The sequence below is a fragment of the Sabethes cyaneus genome, chromosome 2, assembly GCF_943734655.1.
Source record: "Sabethes cyaneus chromosome 2, idSabCyanKW18_F2, whole genome shotgun sequence".
Taxonomy (NCBI): Eukaryota; Metazoa; Arthropoda; class Insecta; order Diptera; family Culicidae; genus Sabethes; species Sabethes cyaneus.
The window spans coordinates 192,814,634-192,832,249 of NC_071354.1; the positions used below are offsets into that span (position 1 = coordinate 192,814,634).

General features: G+C 42.8%; 1 protein-coding gene across 1 annotated transcript in view; it reads left to right on the forward strand.

The window, feature by feature from the left end:
* The first annotated feature begins 6,464 nt into the window (after positions 1 to 6,464).
* Positions 6,465 to 17,616, forward strand: part of LOC128734814 (uncharacterized) — a 28,277-nt gene continuing 17,125 nt past the window's right edge. The window contains exon 1 of the mRNA XM_053829174.1: positions 6,465 to 6,512. The gene's annotated coding sequence lies outside the window, so the exon portion shown is untranslated. The remainder of the gene's footprint in view (positions 6,513 to 17,616) is intronic.

Below are 17,616 nucleotides of genomic sequence, written 5' to 3' on the forward strand. Positions count from 1 at the left end.
TGATCGGCTCTCCAGTGGTTTTGTAGCTCGAGTACAATCTGGGTAGCAGCCGCATTGACCGCTCCCCAGATGTCCGAGCTGGAACACATCTTTTGGACTAGGTTATCCGGGGTAGTGTCCTGTCCGCTCACTGCCATCATGCTGCTTCTCGCGCCCGCGAAACGAGGGCATATGAAGAAAGCATGTTCTGCCGTTTCCTCAACATCCACGCATTCGGGACACGCGGGGGACTCCGCATGCCCAAACTTATGCAGATACTGTCTGAAGCAACCATGCCCTGACAGAATCTGTGTCAGGTGGAAATTGACTTCGCCGTGGCGCCTGTTGACCCACCCAGATAGTTCCGGGATAAGTCGATGTGTCCACCGACCTTTTGTGGAATTAGACCATGCCCGCTGCCATGTGGTCATCGAGGCCGATCTTGTGGTACTCCGTATGCCTCTAGTTCCACGTTGGTTGAAGCACTCTACGTCTTCGCTGATGATAATGCCAATAGGCATCATACCTGCTAAGACGCAAATTGCGTCATGTGAAACTGTGCGATACGCACTCGCCACTCTCAAGCATATGAGACGATAGGTGCTTTCCAGCTTGGCTAGATAGCTTTTGGTACCTAACGCCGATGACCACACCGGTCCGCCATACCTAAGTATAGACTGGACCACGTTGGCTAATAGCCTTCGCTTGCTGCCATATACCGCAGAGCTATTAGACATCATACGAGACAATGCCGAAATAGCTGTGGAAGCCTTCTTGCAGGCATAGTCGACGTGGCTCCCGAACTTGAGCTTGTCGTCGACCATGACTCCCAGAAGTTTTAAGGACCGCGTTGACGAAATAGTGCAGTCCCCGACGCTGATCTTTGCTTGCTGTACCGACTTGCGGTTGTTCACCACGATAACCTCCGTTTTATGATGCGCTAGCTCCAGTTTCCTGGATCGCATCCAATCTTCAACAATGCTTATAGAGTGGGCAGCCGTCAACTCAACCTCTCTGATAGATTCACCATAGACTTCCAGGGTGATATCATCCGCAAAGCCGACAATCACCACCCCTACCGGGAACTTTAGCTTCAACACCTCGTCATACATGACGTTCCACAACACCGGGCCCAGTATGGAACCTTGCGGAACCCCTGCGGTGATTGGAACGCACTTCTGACCCTCCTCCGTGTTGTAGCATAGCACACGATTCTGGAAATAATTTTCCAGGATCCTGTACAGCGACACCGGCACTTGGACGTTCCGAAGCGAGTTGGCTATGGAGTCCCAGCTAGCGCTATTAAACGCATTTCTCACGTCAAGCGTGACAACTGCGCAATAGCGGATACCTGTCCTCTTGCGCTGGATTGCCACCTCGGCTGTCTTAGTGACAGACAAGATTGCATCCACCGTAGATTTGCCTTTTCGGAAGCCGAATTGATTCCTTGACAGACCGTTTGTACCCTCCGTGTACTGTACGAGTCTGTTAAGGATAACCTTCTCCAGCACCTTACCGGCAGTATCGAGCAGACAGATCGGCCTATATGACGAGGGAACACCCGGAGGTTTTCCCGGCTTCGGCAACAGCACGAGGTTCTGTCGCTTCCATCTGTCCGGGAAGTGGCCAGCTTCCAGGCATCTCCTCATTACTGCTCCAAATAACTCGGGAGCCTCTAACATAGCCGCTTTAATGGCCATATTCGGGATTCCGTCTGGCCCCGGTGCCTTGCTCACCTTTAGGGATTTAGCGATCTCAATGAGCTCGTCATTCGTAACCGTCACTTCGTCCCCGACCGCCAAACCGCCGTCGCCCACGTTACTTTGGATGTTCGGCTGGGAGGCCGACCATCCTACGCTATGGTCTGAGATACTGGAACGTCGGCCGTGGGACGACTCAGCGGCCTGGGGCCAGGGCCTTGGCTCGTGGCGCGGAAAGAGGCCCTCGATGATCCGCTCCAGCATCTCTGGCGATTGCTCTGAGGGCGCCATCACTCCCTTGGTCTTTGCCATTACGACCCTGTAGGCATCACCCCACGGGTTCGCATTGGCACTAGCACATAACCTTTCAAAGCAGGCTCGTTTACTAGCTTTTATCCCACTCTTAAGCGCTGCGCGTGCAGCAGCAAGTGCTACTCGACATTCAGCCCTGCCTTCGTCCGAACGAGCTCTTTGCATAATTCTCCTCGCACGAAAGCAGGCTCCGCGGAGTTCCGCAATTTCATCTGTCCACCAGTAAGCCGGTGACCTGCCATACCTATGTCGACCTTTCCTAGGCATGGTAGCGTCACATGCTCGCGACAGTACCTCAACCAAATGATCAGCGTTCGGATCGGGCATACCACGATCACCGCACTCTCTTCGGATTGCTTCCACAAATACTTCGGGATCGAAGTATGAAGTCTTCCATCCACGGGTGGTTGGAGTGTCGGCTCTACTCGCCGCCTGCCGTCTCGTTATCTGACCGACACCATAGCGGACCGCCTGATGGTCGCTGTGAGTGTAGCCATTGTCTACCCTCCAGTCTCCTATCAGACCAGGACTGCCGAATGTCACGTCGATGATAGACTCCGCACCGCTCCTACTGAAGGTACTTGTGGTGCCGACGTTGACCAGATCTACGTTGAGCTTTGCCAGAGCTTCAAGCAGAATCCGGCCCCTGTGGTTCGTGCGACGACTTCCCCACTCTACCGCCCAAGCGTTAAAGTCGCCCGCCACAACCAACGGCCTTAGACCAGTCAGCACAACTGATACTCGGTCTACCATCCGCGTGAACTGCTCGATAGACCAACTCGGCGGAGCATAGCAGCTGCAGTAGAACACTCCACCCACTTTGGCAACCACGAATCCCTCGTCTGCAGTTGACACAACATCTTGAACCGGGAACCTGCTTGTCGTCCATATAGCCGCCGTCCCGGACCTATCCGACACCCAGTTACCGTTTCCGGCAGGGATGCGGTATGGGTCCGAGATGATTGCAATGTCCGTCAACGACTCAGTAACTGCTTGGTACAACAGCTGCTGAGCCGCGTGGCAGTGGTTCAAGTTCAGTTGCGTTACATGCACTACGCCCGGGTTTTAGTCGCCAGCGCGCCTGCCGGGCACTTCGGGCCTCCTGTTGTGTGCTTAGCGTCCCGTTGGCCGGTACATATCAGGCACTTGGGTGGCGCAGTACAGTCCCTCGCTATATGACCCGTACCGCCACATCTCCTGCACAAGTGGCTTCGGTCTGGCCCCTTACAGCTCCAGGACCTGTGCCCTCTCTCAAAGCACCGGAAGCAGGCCTCCGGCTGCTGGAACACGCTCAGTGGGCACACGGACCATCCCACCTTCAGCTTAGCCACTTTCAGGGCTGCATTTCCGTCTTCCAGTGGAAGTCTTATAGTTGCTACCTGGGTTCCCGCCGGTCCCTTACGCAGACGAACTGCCTCGGTAGTCACCACCACTTTGCATTGCTCGTTGAGAGCTCGTGCTAGTTCGCCCGCTTGGGTGATCTCGTCCAGGTTTTTAAGCTGGAGAGTCATTTCGGGCGTCAGTGCGCGGATCTGCACGCTATCGCCAAGGACCTTTTCTGCCAGCACTGTATAAGCAGAACCCTTTTCAGTGGCATTCTTTTTGAGTTGAAAGATCATGTCGCCCTTGCGAGAGCGGCGGATACTCCGCACATCCGCGCCAAGACCCTGCGGCGGATACTCCGCACATCCGCGCCAAGACCCTTCAACTGATCATGCCCTCTCATGGCCTTAAAAACTTCCGAATATTTCGGCCCCTCAGTTTTGAGAATAAGGGCATCGCCTTTGATCCTCTTTTTCCTGGTCACTTTCGGTGGAGCTCGATCCTCCTCTTTCTTCCTGGCCTTCTTCTTTTTCACCAACTCCCACTGGTTGTCGGACGCTAGCAGCGTCTTGTTACCCTCACTGGATTCTTCGGTTGGCTTACGACCCTCTGCTATCAGGCGCTTCTGCGGGCCCGTGGGGGTTTCTTCCCCTGGCGACTGCCTTGCGCGTTTTGCGGATGTCTTGTTGTCGTTAGACTGCTCCGTAGTCGCGTGGGTCACGGTATGGTCAGCCATTGACGGGCAGGCATCCGTTTGTGCAGACCTCGATACAAGCGTCTTCTCGCTCTCTTTCTGTGCCACTTTTACTCGCGCTTCGAGTTCGCTGTGCTCCTTCGTCGCAGCACGCATGGTGCTCCGAAGCATGAGCAGACTTTGTTTCAGGCCCTTCGCTAAGGTGCTGCGACCTGTCACGAACTCGATAATGGCATCGAGCTGATGAGGCACCGCTACCACTCTTGGTAGCATGTCTCTCTTGCCTGCCACTGCTTTTATTAGCGACGGGCCGTTCATTGCTGCGTCCGACGTAGATGCAGTTGGAGCAACAGGTGTGCGTTTCCCTTATTCCGCTTACGCTTGCGCTTCTACTGGTATCCATTGGCGGAGATCTCTGGATACCACCTTTTGCGAACGGATTATCTAATCCATCCGCGCTCACTGAAGCTAATGTTTTATTATTTTGATTGTTCATATAAAATCCCACGAGTTGAGGGGAAAGAAGAGTCCGCCGCATCAGAGCCCCTCATGATGCGGTAAGAGCTGATTGCTGTGGAGGGCGCTCTGGTACTCCACAGACTCCGTTTGAAGCTGAGTATTTATAGAACCCCCCCCCCCCCCCCCACCATTCATCCCTCGGCACGGGTCGCATGACACCTTGGATTAGGGGTTTATCCATTCATGTTTTTACTTTTAGCCATGGATAACAGCTATTAAAACCATCCTCCTTTGGGGGCTTTGGACCCTCTGCTCAGGTTCTCAGTATTTTTAGGTTCATCGAACATGCTTCTACCGAGATCCGTCATTTGCAGGCGGAGAGTTTACACTCAGCCTTCGCATGAGTGCCCCCTTCTCTGTCCGCATACGACCCTAGTTTCCACCGGTTGTCCGATTTCCACTAAGGAACGTATCCCGGACGGTACCACGAGGAGGCAGAGATAGGAGTTGCTAAATAAGAGGCTGTGGAATTTCGTGGTAGTTCTGGAGCGCATTATTCAACCATTTACCATCCAGTATTTTGTATTTTGTATTTAGTATTTTGTATTTTGTATTTTGTATTTTGTATTTTGTATTTTGTATTTTGTATTTTGTATTTTGTATTTTGTATTTTGTATTTTGTATTTTGTATTTTGTATTTTGTATTTTGTATTTTGTATTTTGTATTTTGTATTTTGTATTTTGTATTTTGTATTTTGTATTTTGTATTTTGTATTTTGTATTTTGTATTTTGTATTTTGTATTTTGTATTTTGTATTTTGTATTTTGTATTTTGTATTTTGTATTTTGTATTTTGTATTTTGTATTTTGTATTTTGTATTTTGTATTTTGTATTTTGTATTTTGTATTTTGTATTTTGTATTTTGTATTTTGTATTTTGTATTTTGTATTTTGTATTTTGTATTTTGTATTTTGTATTTTGTATTTTGTATTTTGTATTTTGTATTTTGTATTTTGTATTTTGTATTTTGTATTTTGTATTTTGTATTTTGTATTTTGTATTTTGTATTTTGTATTTTGTATTTTGTATTTTGTATTTTGTATTTTGTATTTTGTATTTTGTATTTTGTATTTTGTATTTTGTATTTTGTATTTTGTATTTTGTATTTTGTATTTTGTATTTTGTATTTTGTATTTTGTATTTTGTATTTTGTATTTTGTATTTTGTATTTTGTATTTTGTATTTTGTATTTTGTATTTTGTATTTTGTATTTTGTATTTTGTATTTTGTATTTTGTATTTTGTATTTTGTATTTTGTATTTTGTATTTTGTATTTTGTATTTTGTATTTTGTATTTTGTATTTTGTATTTTGTATTTTGTATTTTGTATTTTGTATTTTGTATTTTGTATTTTGTATTTTGTATTTTGTATTTTGTATTTTGTATTTTGTATTTTGTATTTTGTATTTTGTATTTTGTATTTTGTATTTTGTATTTTGTATTTTGTATTTGTATTTTGTATTTTGTATTTTGTATTTTGTATTTTGTATTTTGTATTTTGTATTTTGTATTTTGTATTTTGTATTTTGTATTTTGTATTTTGTATTTTGTATTTTGTATTTTGTATTTTGTATTTTGTATTTTGTATTTTGTATGTATAATTTTTTGTATTTTGTATTTGGTATAATTAGAATCCTTCGCTGCAAATGAATTGCTTTTGAACAAATACAAAAAAATTGCATTATTTTCGGGGTTCCAATAGGCTAGACGTGCTAAACTTTAACTGTATATGTTATCGAACATTACTTGGAAAATGAATCAATTCGTATCCATAAACATGTTGATAAATTCCTGTGAATGTATGTATGTTTTTGGTTTATTCCACTCAACGTCAGTAGTCAATCGGAGTCAAACGGTAATGATGATATCAGTTCAGTCGTGAACAAACGCGCAATCAAACGGAATTACGTCAGTTTAGTGTTTTATATGCAGAAATAATAAACAGTTGCATTTGGCATAAAGGCGGTAGCTTCAAGACAAACAGGTGAGAATAGAACGCTTCGATTGTTTTGTACCTCCTAAGTGCCAAATTGTTGATTAGCGGAAATTAGTTTTTATTACACGTCGCAACATTCTATCTAAAAAAATAATTTTATTTAATCAATGAAATCATTGCACCGGCAAAACTGCAATGTTTTGATAAGAGGTGATAGCAAACAGAAACAATTATACGCATATAGGTACTAAAACTCGAGAAGGTGGTTGTGTTTGATTTTCATTGACAAGCGACAGCGACAGCGACGGCGACACGGTGCAATGTGTAAGATCAAACAAAGTACGGCCAATCCCTCAGTTACCAATTGAATATCTTTGTGAGTCGAAATTTTTGGTCAATCACAATCAAACGTTGGTTGTATATTAGTACGAGTGAAGAAGTGTGTATCATTGTCCGGCACGTGAGGTGCTTCACCACAAAGCGTTAGTCAGTTTGTTTGACAGTAGCAGCGTGTACGCTTTTATTTTGCGATAGACAACTACAAGGCTTTTAAATTGACAAAATGCAGGTACTGACTAGAAAATAACTCATCGGGTGACGGAATTCGCAACGTACAAGGTACATGTTGTATCAAGTCGATTGGTACGAAGTCGCATTTAATTCCACTAGGTCGTGATTGAATTCAAGGAGGATACTGTCACGTGCAAACCCTTTGAATTGTCAATTCGGTACCGTGCTGCTTTACTATCAAACTAATTTGCATTTTCCGTTACGTGGCGTTAGTCACTGTTGGAGCGGGTTTTCTAAGCCTTTACACTTTAATGTGTCCTGCCTATTGATCAATATTTCACAGAAAAAGGTGACGTCAGAAGATTCTAGCAATAGATTAAATCGGTAAAATTTGATTTTGCATAAGTGTACCCATGCAATGATACATGCTCCTCAAAATATTCAACAGTAGTTAGTTTCGGCAACTTTTTAAAAGATTTGGTTTAATGGATCTTCTAAAAGAAATAGCGGTTTCCTTTGAAAATGTGACATTTGTACTCCTTCAATTTCACCTTAAGTTGAAGTAGCGTAAAAAATTGACTTTTTCTGAATATCAAAACGAGGTAAATCACCTTAAGTGGACTACGTGCGAATGATGTTGTCGACTATTTTATTTTACTTATTGTGTCACGATAAATTAATCTCAGGAAAAAGATATTTTAGTAAAAATTTGCAATCATAGTTTAATGATATTGACGATGACTTTAATTTTGTTCAAAAGAAATAAAAACTTTCCAAAAATTACCAACAATAATGTATTGGACATCACGGCGAAACTAACCAGATACTGTAATAAAGTAGCACACTGTGCAGCGATTGCTCTACCAGCTAGCTGAGGCAAAGCAGTGACCACCATACAGTCATGTGTGCTAATAAAACTTATTTATATCGTCTAATGGAGTATTTCTTTCTTCGGCGCTGCTGCTGTTGCTGCTGCTGCTGGAGGTGCTGTGCTATTGGAGACAAATCGATTTCATATCATGATGCCATTTTTACAGGGTTGAAACTATTGAATGTACCATTATCACAATTTTATTGCCAGTAAAATCAGTCCATGTCGAAACACTTACTGTTAAACGGATTACCTTATGCGCTTTGCAATGCAGTTTACAAACAGTAGGTAACGACTACAATTCAAACCTGGTTCATGTGTCATTGTGTCTGGAGATGAAGTACTTCATTAGCTTATTCGCCTTCAGTTAACTGTGTTTATCGTTTAACGTAAGGCACGAGCCCAGTGCAGTCGAGAAACATTCAACTATTGTCATATCTAAATATAGCCTAGCTACTACTAGTGAAGCAGCACTGTTTGAAGTTGCAAATATTGATCAATTCATCACAACGTTATCCTGTCATTTCGATAAGTTCCCCTCCACCATACATATAGACAACAGTTTTTTATCGTTCTATCATCATCGGTTATCTGAGATCACCGGCGATGTAGGCACAGGCACCAGCAGGAACGACATACGAACGTTCGCTCTATGTAGTTTTGTATCAGTCAAGGAACATGTTTGGAGCTGATAAAGACACTGAGCGGTTTATTAGGTACACCTGTCAGAAGCGACGCTAGAGCAGCGCGCGATGCTTCTCCACTTCCGATTGGTCGTAGGGATGCCAAAGAAAAAATATCTAAAAATTTTTTGAAATAGTTTGGGTCATAATATAGGTATTTTTTTCAAATATGCACTCAATTTTTCATTTCAGATTGATCGTTATTTTCCTTTCTTTAAAGCGTTTTTTTTTTTTCAAAAGAACTTTTGCAAGCTCCTTAACTCAAAAACTACAAATTAGTAGAAATCGTTGTTTGCGTTTTCTGCTGCATTTCCCTTTCTAGTCTCGTTTTCCTTCTTTTTATTGTTTTTTTTCTTTTTCTACTCCGTCTTTCCTCTATTCCTTCGTTTTTTCTTTTTTCTACTCGTTGTTTCCTTTTTCTCGTCGTTTTCTGTCCCATGTTTCACCCTTTTCGGTCCTGATTTTCCGCTATTTTTTGTCTTTTCTGTTCTGTTTTTCGTGTTTTTTCTTCCACTTTTAAGACCGTTTTTTTTCTTTTCGAATTTTTTCAAATTTTTGACGTAGGACTGCGCCTTACGACAAGGTTTGGCTAGGTTGGTTGTCATTCCAAAAAAAATCTAAACATGAAAAGTGGTCAGATTTTGAACGTTATCAGCGATTTACTTGTTGATTTTCAATATTTTTGCACCGATCGATCGAAAAATTTCTACATTTTGATTCGCATGGAAGAAAGATCATATTTAGTAAATCACTATTGGAATAAGCATAAATATCTAACACTGTCATAATTAACCAATCTGCTTACCACAAGTACGCTTTTGCTCCTCAAGACCGTGACGACAGATTTTTAGAAAAAGTGACAATTAGTGATGTCCGATTACTTCTCGATTAATCGAACTAATCGGTTATCTGTTAAAATAATCGATTAATTTTTAATCGATTGCTTTGTGTTCCGATTATTAGATAATCGATTACCTGGTCGATCGATTATGCCGGATTTTTTAAAATTTTATTATTTAACAATTTCTAACAAATTTAATTTATTACAGTGGCTGGCGCTTAGCTACTAAATTAACCACACGTGATTAGCCAGTTAGTTGGTTTCGCTTAGGTGGTTTCGAGGTACGATGCTAATCTAACAAACTGGTCGTCGTATTCGTATGTTCAAATCTCGGCTAGGCGATGTTCCTAGATAGAATCAGTAGAGTTGTTGCACTAGCTTCGTAATTTTTTTTTTTTTTTTTTTATTGCTATTTAATGTGGTTTTAACCAATTGGTCATTCACCACGCTATTTCTAAGATAGGTTACATGTATATATGTATTATTAATATTAGATTTGATCAAACAACTCGGCGTCTTTTAAGAATTTGATGAGTTGTGTTTCACTTGAGGAGTCGTTACAAAGCACTTCTCTGATGGAAGAGGATATTTGGTGTTTCGCTCTTAAGCTATCGTAGATGGGACAGTGAATCAGTAGATGTTCCACGGTGAGGTTAACTCTGCAACAGTCACATGTTGGGCGGGGTTCTTTATTAAAGAGAAAGCCGTGCGTTTTTAGTGTATGTCCTACTCGGAGACGCGATAATACCTGCTGCTCTTTTCGAAGTGAGCGGTCATTCCAGCGCTGGAAACTGTCTTTGATTTTTCTGGTAAAGTTCATACGGTTTGTTAACCAGTTTTCTTCGACGGTTTTCTTGATAGCGGTGGCTGTTTCTCGTTTGAGATCAGCTCCCGGAGTGAGATTTGTTAGTGGGGGTCCAGTTCTGCCAGAGGCTGCGAGATGGTCAGCTTTTGTGTTTCCTGTAATACCGCTATGTCCTGGAACCCAACAGAGACTAGTGTTAGAGGGGCAATCGAGTAGAATGGCTTGAATCCAGGGGTGATCCGTTAGGCCTTTTTCTATCGCGCTTAAAACACTTGCTGAGTCGGAGAAGATCACTACGTGTTCATTAGTTCGTGTACGAGGCTGACTTACGGCATAATGTACCGCAGCAGCTTCGGCAGAGAAAACAGAACAATCTTTGGGAAGACTATAATATGAGCAGGTTGATTGTCCTGCAATTCCAATACCAACCTCGTTGCCTACCTTAGAGCCGTCTGTAAATAATTTAGTGTAGCCAGCATATTTCGTTTCATTTAGGTGATTGAAGGTAGGTACAATACGGCTGGCGGGATCACCGGCTTTGACAGTCTTTTTCATTGCCCAGTCTATGGTAGGTTTGCGATGGTTCCATCGCAAGTGTCCGACATAGTGAAGTTCGGCGACTGGGGGAATATCGTAACCCGTGAATGCTCGAAAGATTTGACCCGCAGATGAACGAGTGGGATCGTGGTTACCGGTAGTTTTCTCGAGGAAGCTTATTGCCCGACGTGTGCATGCTTTGATCACTATGGCGTCGAAAGGGAGAACTGCTGACTCTACACAACTATTTAAAGCTGGTGAACAGGGAAGGAGGCCGGCGCAATGTCGAATCATATCATTGTAGACTGGTTCCAAGATTGATTTCATTTTCTCGATACCGCGGCAGGTCAACTCGATTCCATATAGAAGTTTGCTTGTTACGGTGCTATTTCCTACATTTAATAATGTTTTGCGATTACCAGTAGTATGCCTTTTAGAGATTGTTCGCACTAAGTTTTTTCTGGACTTGGTTTCGACTTTAACGGTTTGGAAATGATGCCCAAAGTCAAATTTACGATCGATGGTAATTCCTAAGATTTTTGTGGTTTTTTTAAAGGGGATTGTTGTTCTATCGACAGTAACGGGTCTATTCCATGGGTGATGTCGGTGGTTGCAAACATGAGAAACCGCACATTTATTCGGTGCCATTGTAAAACCGATGGACGAGGCCCATCGCGCTACCCGTCGAATGGCTGCTTGTAATCGGATGCGAACTCTGGTTGGGTTGGATCCTGTGACCACTATGACGATGTCATCAGCATAGACGAGAATGTAAACACCGCTCTGCAGGCTAGTAAAAACAGAGTTGACTGCAATAAGGAACAAGGTTACTGCTAAAACAGAGCCTTGAGGGACGCCGTTTTCTTCCGCTCTGGTTTCTGAGAGACTTCCTCCAATAGCGACTCGAAATGTTCTGTTCTGTAGGAAATTTTGTATAAAGTTTCCCATTCTTCCTTTGATTTCCCATTCTTGTAATTGGCGCAAAATCTCGTGTCGCCATACTCGATTATACGCCTTGCTGAGATCGAGCGTTGCTAAATCGATATGATGCCCGTTTGCTAGAGCTTGGTCAATTATGTCCCCTAGTGCAATAAAATACGACCCGGTTCCGCGTCCTTTCCGAAAGGCAAATTGCCTGTCGTCCAGTAGTTTTCGTTCTTCTAGTATAGTTGCGAGTCTACGGTTAACCATTTTTTCTGCGATTTTGCCGATACAACTAGTGAGGCTGATCGGCCGAAAGTCGGAAGGAGTACCGGATTTTAATCCTGGCTTTGAGATTGGTATTACGGTGCTTTGTTTCCACATGTCCGGATAAATACCTTTTCTCCAAGTGCCATTGATTGTCTTCAGAAGAGCAATCTTTCCTGATAGCGGTAGGTTACGTAACATCGGATATCCGACATGATCGGGTCCTGTCGATTTACTTCTGGAGCTAGCCAAAGCATACAATAGTTCGCTCATCGTGAAATCATGATTGTAATCAGACTGTTGATCAGTAGGTTCGTCTTGGAAGAGTATTTGTGCAGTTTCTATGGTAAGTTTTTTCTTTTGGAATTTTTCCGTGTAACTGTTAGTGGATGAAAGCTCTGCAAAGTAATCTGCCATTATGTTCGCAACCTCGTCTGGATCGTCAGTGAAATTCTCATCTTTTGATTTGATTGCTAGTCCTGTTTGTCTTCTTTTGCCTGAAAGGGCATTAACACGACGCCATGTCTCGGGTACTGAAGCACTAGCATCAATGCCGTCCAAAAATTGTTCCCAACTAGTATTTTTGGCTTCCCGGATAATCTTACGACATTCATTCCTGGCATCGCGGAAGGCTTGGGTTAGTTTGGTAATGCAGGGATGATTCGGTTCAGTTTTTTTGAGTTTTCGAAGAGCCTTTCTTCTTAATCGGACTGCATTTTCCACCTGAGAATTCCACCAGTGTACTGCTTTTTTCCCTGCTTTCCCTGTTGTTTTAGGTATGCTTGTTTCCGCGGCGTCGTTTATAATGCGTACCAGTTTTTCTGGTGATATTGTCTGCTCTGGCTCGATCTTTGTATCAATGCAGTTGGCAAAGATTTCCCAATTTGCCTCGTCGAATTTCCAGCGTTTTCTTCGGGTGGTGGTAGGAGGTCTGTCATTGAGTCCAATTATTATTGGGTGGTGATCGCTGCCTAGCGTGTCGTTTATTTTTTCCCAACAAACTTTTTGTACGAGATCAGTAGATGCGATGGACAGATCAATAGCTGATCTCTGTGGCCCTCGAAGAAAAGTGTTGGATCCGTCATTTAAAATGATTGCGTTATTATTTTCGACGATTTCCGCTATCAGTGTTCCTCGTGTGTCGTTTTTCGTACAACCCCATCCTGTATGGTGCGCATTAAAATCGCCGAGTACTAAAAAGGGGCGTTTTAGCGATTCCATTAGTTTATTAAGGTGTGTTTTCAGATTAGCTGCTCCTTGATTAGGCAAGTAAATACTAACGATTGATATAGGGGTGCTTCCATGTAATCTAGCACCTACGCACAAAAGCGGGCTACAGAGATCTAATATCGTATGCGGAATGTCACTTCGAATGGCGAGTGCTGCAGATTGATAGATATTGGTTCCTTGTTTCTGAACCCAATGATAGCGGCCATTGCTCCATAGATTTGGGTTTTGTACTGTTCGTACATGAGTTTCTTGGATTACTAGACACATTGGTGGGTTTTGTGCAATGAGATTTTGGAGGTCATTCCATTGGTTACTTAAACCGTTAATATTCCATTGCAATGCTATGCGACGGTTATTTCTAATTGTGTGCTGGTTAATGCTAGTCTGGCTTGAGGATGACGCATCGGAGCGGATGGATGTTGTATTATAGTTGCGATCGCTGTTCGTTGCCAGGGTATAGGCGGTAAGGCCCTTGTCCGTCCTGGTATCATTTCCCTCGTTGTCCTCCCGGGGATAGGCTGGAGAGCCCTTGTCCGTCCGGGTATTCCTGTTACTGTTTTGGGATTCATTTCCGATTCTGTTATTTGTCGAAGAGTGCATAGCTGAATAGGGTAGGATGCATCTTTGTTGCGTTGTCCTTGAGTATGACGGAGTAATTGAGGAGAGCTCGCAGGAAGAGGATTGATAGGGTGTGGGATCCCCAACAGCACCAGGATCATCGTATTCCGGAACTTCCGATGCCTGAGGGGACGGAGTGATATGGGTGTTGATTTGTGTGGTTATATTTGTACAGCCCGGTTTGTGGTGAGAGATTGGAGTGGAGTTAGGCGTAAGAAATCGATTTGTGTTTCTATTGTCCATTTAGTCTGAAATATTAGGGTCGAGGTCAATCATTGTTGTTCGGCGGGGGCTCGAGTTTTGGTTAGTTCCTGGTTTACGGTTTGTGTTTCTGGTTCTTCCGGTTCCAGATATTGCGTCGTCCAAAAGCGATGAACATTTTCGATAGGAACTACGTCCTCTGGTGTTCATTGTGTTTAGTGTTTGGAGTGTATTAGCGGAGGAACTATGCTCGGGTTGTGACGAGATCTGGTTGTGATTGGATATGGCGATGTCTTCTTCTTCCATTCTGTCTTCGCTTCTTTGTCTATTACAGTATTTCGCTTTTTTTGATTGGTTTGCTTGTGCTTCATTGTTAGAGGAGGAGGGTTTACTATCGACTGGCCCCTTGTAAACGGCAAGCACGGTTTTTAGTGCTGTGTACTCTTTTGCAAGGGCCCTATAACAGTCTTTTACTTTTCTAAGCTCATCTCTCATTCGTTCCAATTGACTATTTTCAGTTTCGTTGTTTTTCGCATCGAATCGTTTCTTTAACTCTGCCAGTTCCTGCTTGAGTGTACTGGTTTCCTGCGCTTGCTTAGTAAGTCTCATAATTTCTTCCCGAAGCGCTTTAATGGTACCATCTTTGCTAGCTGAGTTATCTGATATTTCACCACTAACCTGGTGGGCGTAAGTCTGCTGTCTGTTCACAGTTCTGTACTCGGCTCGTGCTTCTGCAAATGTTAAGTTACGGTCAGTTTTAAGGCGAATAATTGCATTTTCCTCTTTATAAATAGGACATGAGCGGTCGATAGGTCGATGACTTCCTTTGCAATTTTTGCAAAATGCAGGACGGTTACATTCGTTGGTGTATGGTTCGTGAATGGTTGAGCAGTTAAGGCAAAGCGGTTGTTGGACACAATTCTTCCGAGAATGACCATATTGGGCGCAGCCGAAGCATAGCAACGGGGACGAGTAATATTGCCTTACTGGTAAACGAATGAGGCCGTAGTAGACATATGCAGGTAACGAGTTACTCCGGAAAGATAGCACAGCTAGTGGCGTATTCAGCGTTTGATTACTTTCTCGTTTGGTTATTCTTCTCACAGCGAAAACATTTTGATTAGCGAGATTTTCGAGGAGTATGCTTGTGTCGATATCCTTGGAATCAACATCATAGACTACACCCTGGCAAGAATTTAACGAAGGATGCGGGACTACCTCTATTGGGGTGCCGTCAAGTAGTGTTTTCATCGCTAGGAGCTTTTTCAAAACAGATTTTGAAGATGTTCGGAGGATATAACGTGTTCCCTTTGCCTCTTTAGTTGCTGTAACAATGTTGCGGGCGTTATGTCCAATCGCCTGTTCCACAGATTTGTTGATCAGGAAAGGGTTATTCGGTAATTTGGGTGAGGAAGGGAGGGTGACGGGAGGCATACTCAAGGAGATATCATTATCACTGGTTTGGTTTGTAGCTGCATTATGACCGGCTGCTCGAAGTATCACGGCTTGGGTACTTATTTTGTCACCATTCGGGTTCATCCAGTCCGGCAGGGTACTTTGTGTGGATAAGTTGCCCTCCCATGGGGGAGGATCAGTCGACCCCATGGGGTAGAAAATTACCTACGTCTCCGGTAATTTTTGTTGCGATTCTGAGTATGATAATTTAATCACTTTACCACAGAAGAGTAACTTTTTAGCCAAAATGGCGTACGTCGTAGCACGTATTGTTCGATATTGTCACTCGTTCTTATTACAGTTGCTTACACAAATATAATGAACGGTGTGCACTGCAGCGTTATAGAGATAATCTCTACAACAGCGGTGGCCAGTACAATAAGCGATCAATATTAATCCGAAAAAGATGCGTTTCGTAATGGTACAAATGCGCGAAATCGATCACGGTTTCGATTCCGTATTGTATAGAAACGCTCACTTTTGAGGCGAAAACAATAGAATTGTGAAACTATTGTAGCGAAAGATCGATTTATAACCGGGTAGAGAAAACACATCTGTTTGCTACCGAGTGTCGACTCGAACTGAGCTTCGTAATTGTCCTAATTGGCCTTGCCAGCGTTGCTGATATTGTTCAGGGTTTTGCGTGAGAAAAAAAGAAAAGAAAGTATTTTTGCTTTTGTCAACACTCACGCGTTGACAGTTCGGCACGAGATTTCCTGTAAGTGCGAGCAGCCTTCGAAATCTCTTTCAACACTGGCAAGGCCAATAGCCCTCTAATAATACTGATGTGAAGTCTGTCGATAAATAGGGGTCAAGTCTTAAGCCTGGTATCCAGCTGAAAAGAAAACAGCTCAAGAAAAAAAACCTGCTATTTACCAACGGTGTGGCACGCTAGAATTTCAGCATAACGAACATCTATTTTCATTCCGCTTTCACCAAAACTGGATAAACTGTTGTCGTATTTTCACCCATTCAACAGAAAAATATTATATGATGTATAATATATTACAAAACCGCAATCCGCAAGAATATTCATAAACTGCATAAATAATCTTAAACTGCCATCATTTGGTACAGCCAGCAACAAGTTTTGTTACCCGATTTAACATTGCCTTAGGGTGAACAGGCCATTTTTCGTATGCCAGTGCCAGTGATGTCGGTTACGCACCAAATATATGGGAGATGACAACCTTGCCATCCCGTTGCTATTTACCGACCAATCTGATGGAGTTCTTTTAACGTTAGTTGCATATGAATCAATTGAACAATAATGGAGATAGAGCCGAAAGTGTAACTGCAAGTATACTTATTTTTGGTATCGGGACGTAAAGGTTATAACCAATCGATTATTTCGACTAATCGATTATATAGCGCCGATTAATCGATGTCGATTATTGGCCGCCCAAAAAGTAATCGATTATTAACTAATCGATTAACTGGAAAAATCGGACATCACTAGCTGACAATTCGTTTCAGAGATTATTCGTTTCGATTATTGCTAGACCAAATTGATGTCTTGAGAGTAAACAGTTTTGTTAAAGAGTAAAAACACACCCTCTTCAACCGGTTTTATCGTTTAAATATTGAACCTAGTCCTATTTGATGTCCTGAAAGTGAACAATCAGTCCTTTCAGGGTTGACGAGATATTCATGTATGTGATGTGACGCTGGAATTCTCAAAGAGAGAAGGATTTATCGACTGTGTAATCCGAAAATAGGTTTTGGACGAACTGATATACAGAGCACGAGCATTTAGGAAATTTAAACTTGGTTTCTTATATCAAATGTTCCAGAGCATTTATTTGAAGACTCCAGAACTCTAGACTGGGCATAATAGGAGGTTCGCATATACACAGCAAAGGATGATACTGCTAACGCCATCTCTTCTCCCAAAGGAGTCACTACTGCTTATAAGTGTTAGTGATGGCATTCTTCTAATCTAAATTGGTTAAAAATTAAACCCAATTTAAGGGGGCATAGTACTTTTTACACCATATTTTTTGCCTTATTTCAAATATTTTTTTCTCGATAACGCGAAAAGCGAATCGATTCGGGTTTATTGCTTGCTAAACATTGCACTTTATACTAATATTTGCAGTTTTGTTTGCATATGTCTCCCCTCTCCCCTACGGCTCCTTGAACATGATCATTCGAAAAAAACATGATTTGCGGTACCATGGATTGGCGCTGGGGGGCTTATCCGAATTGAAAAA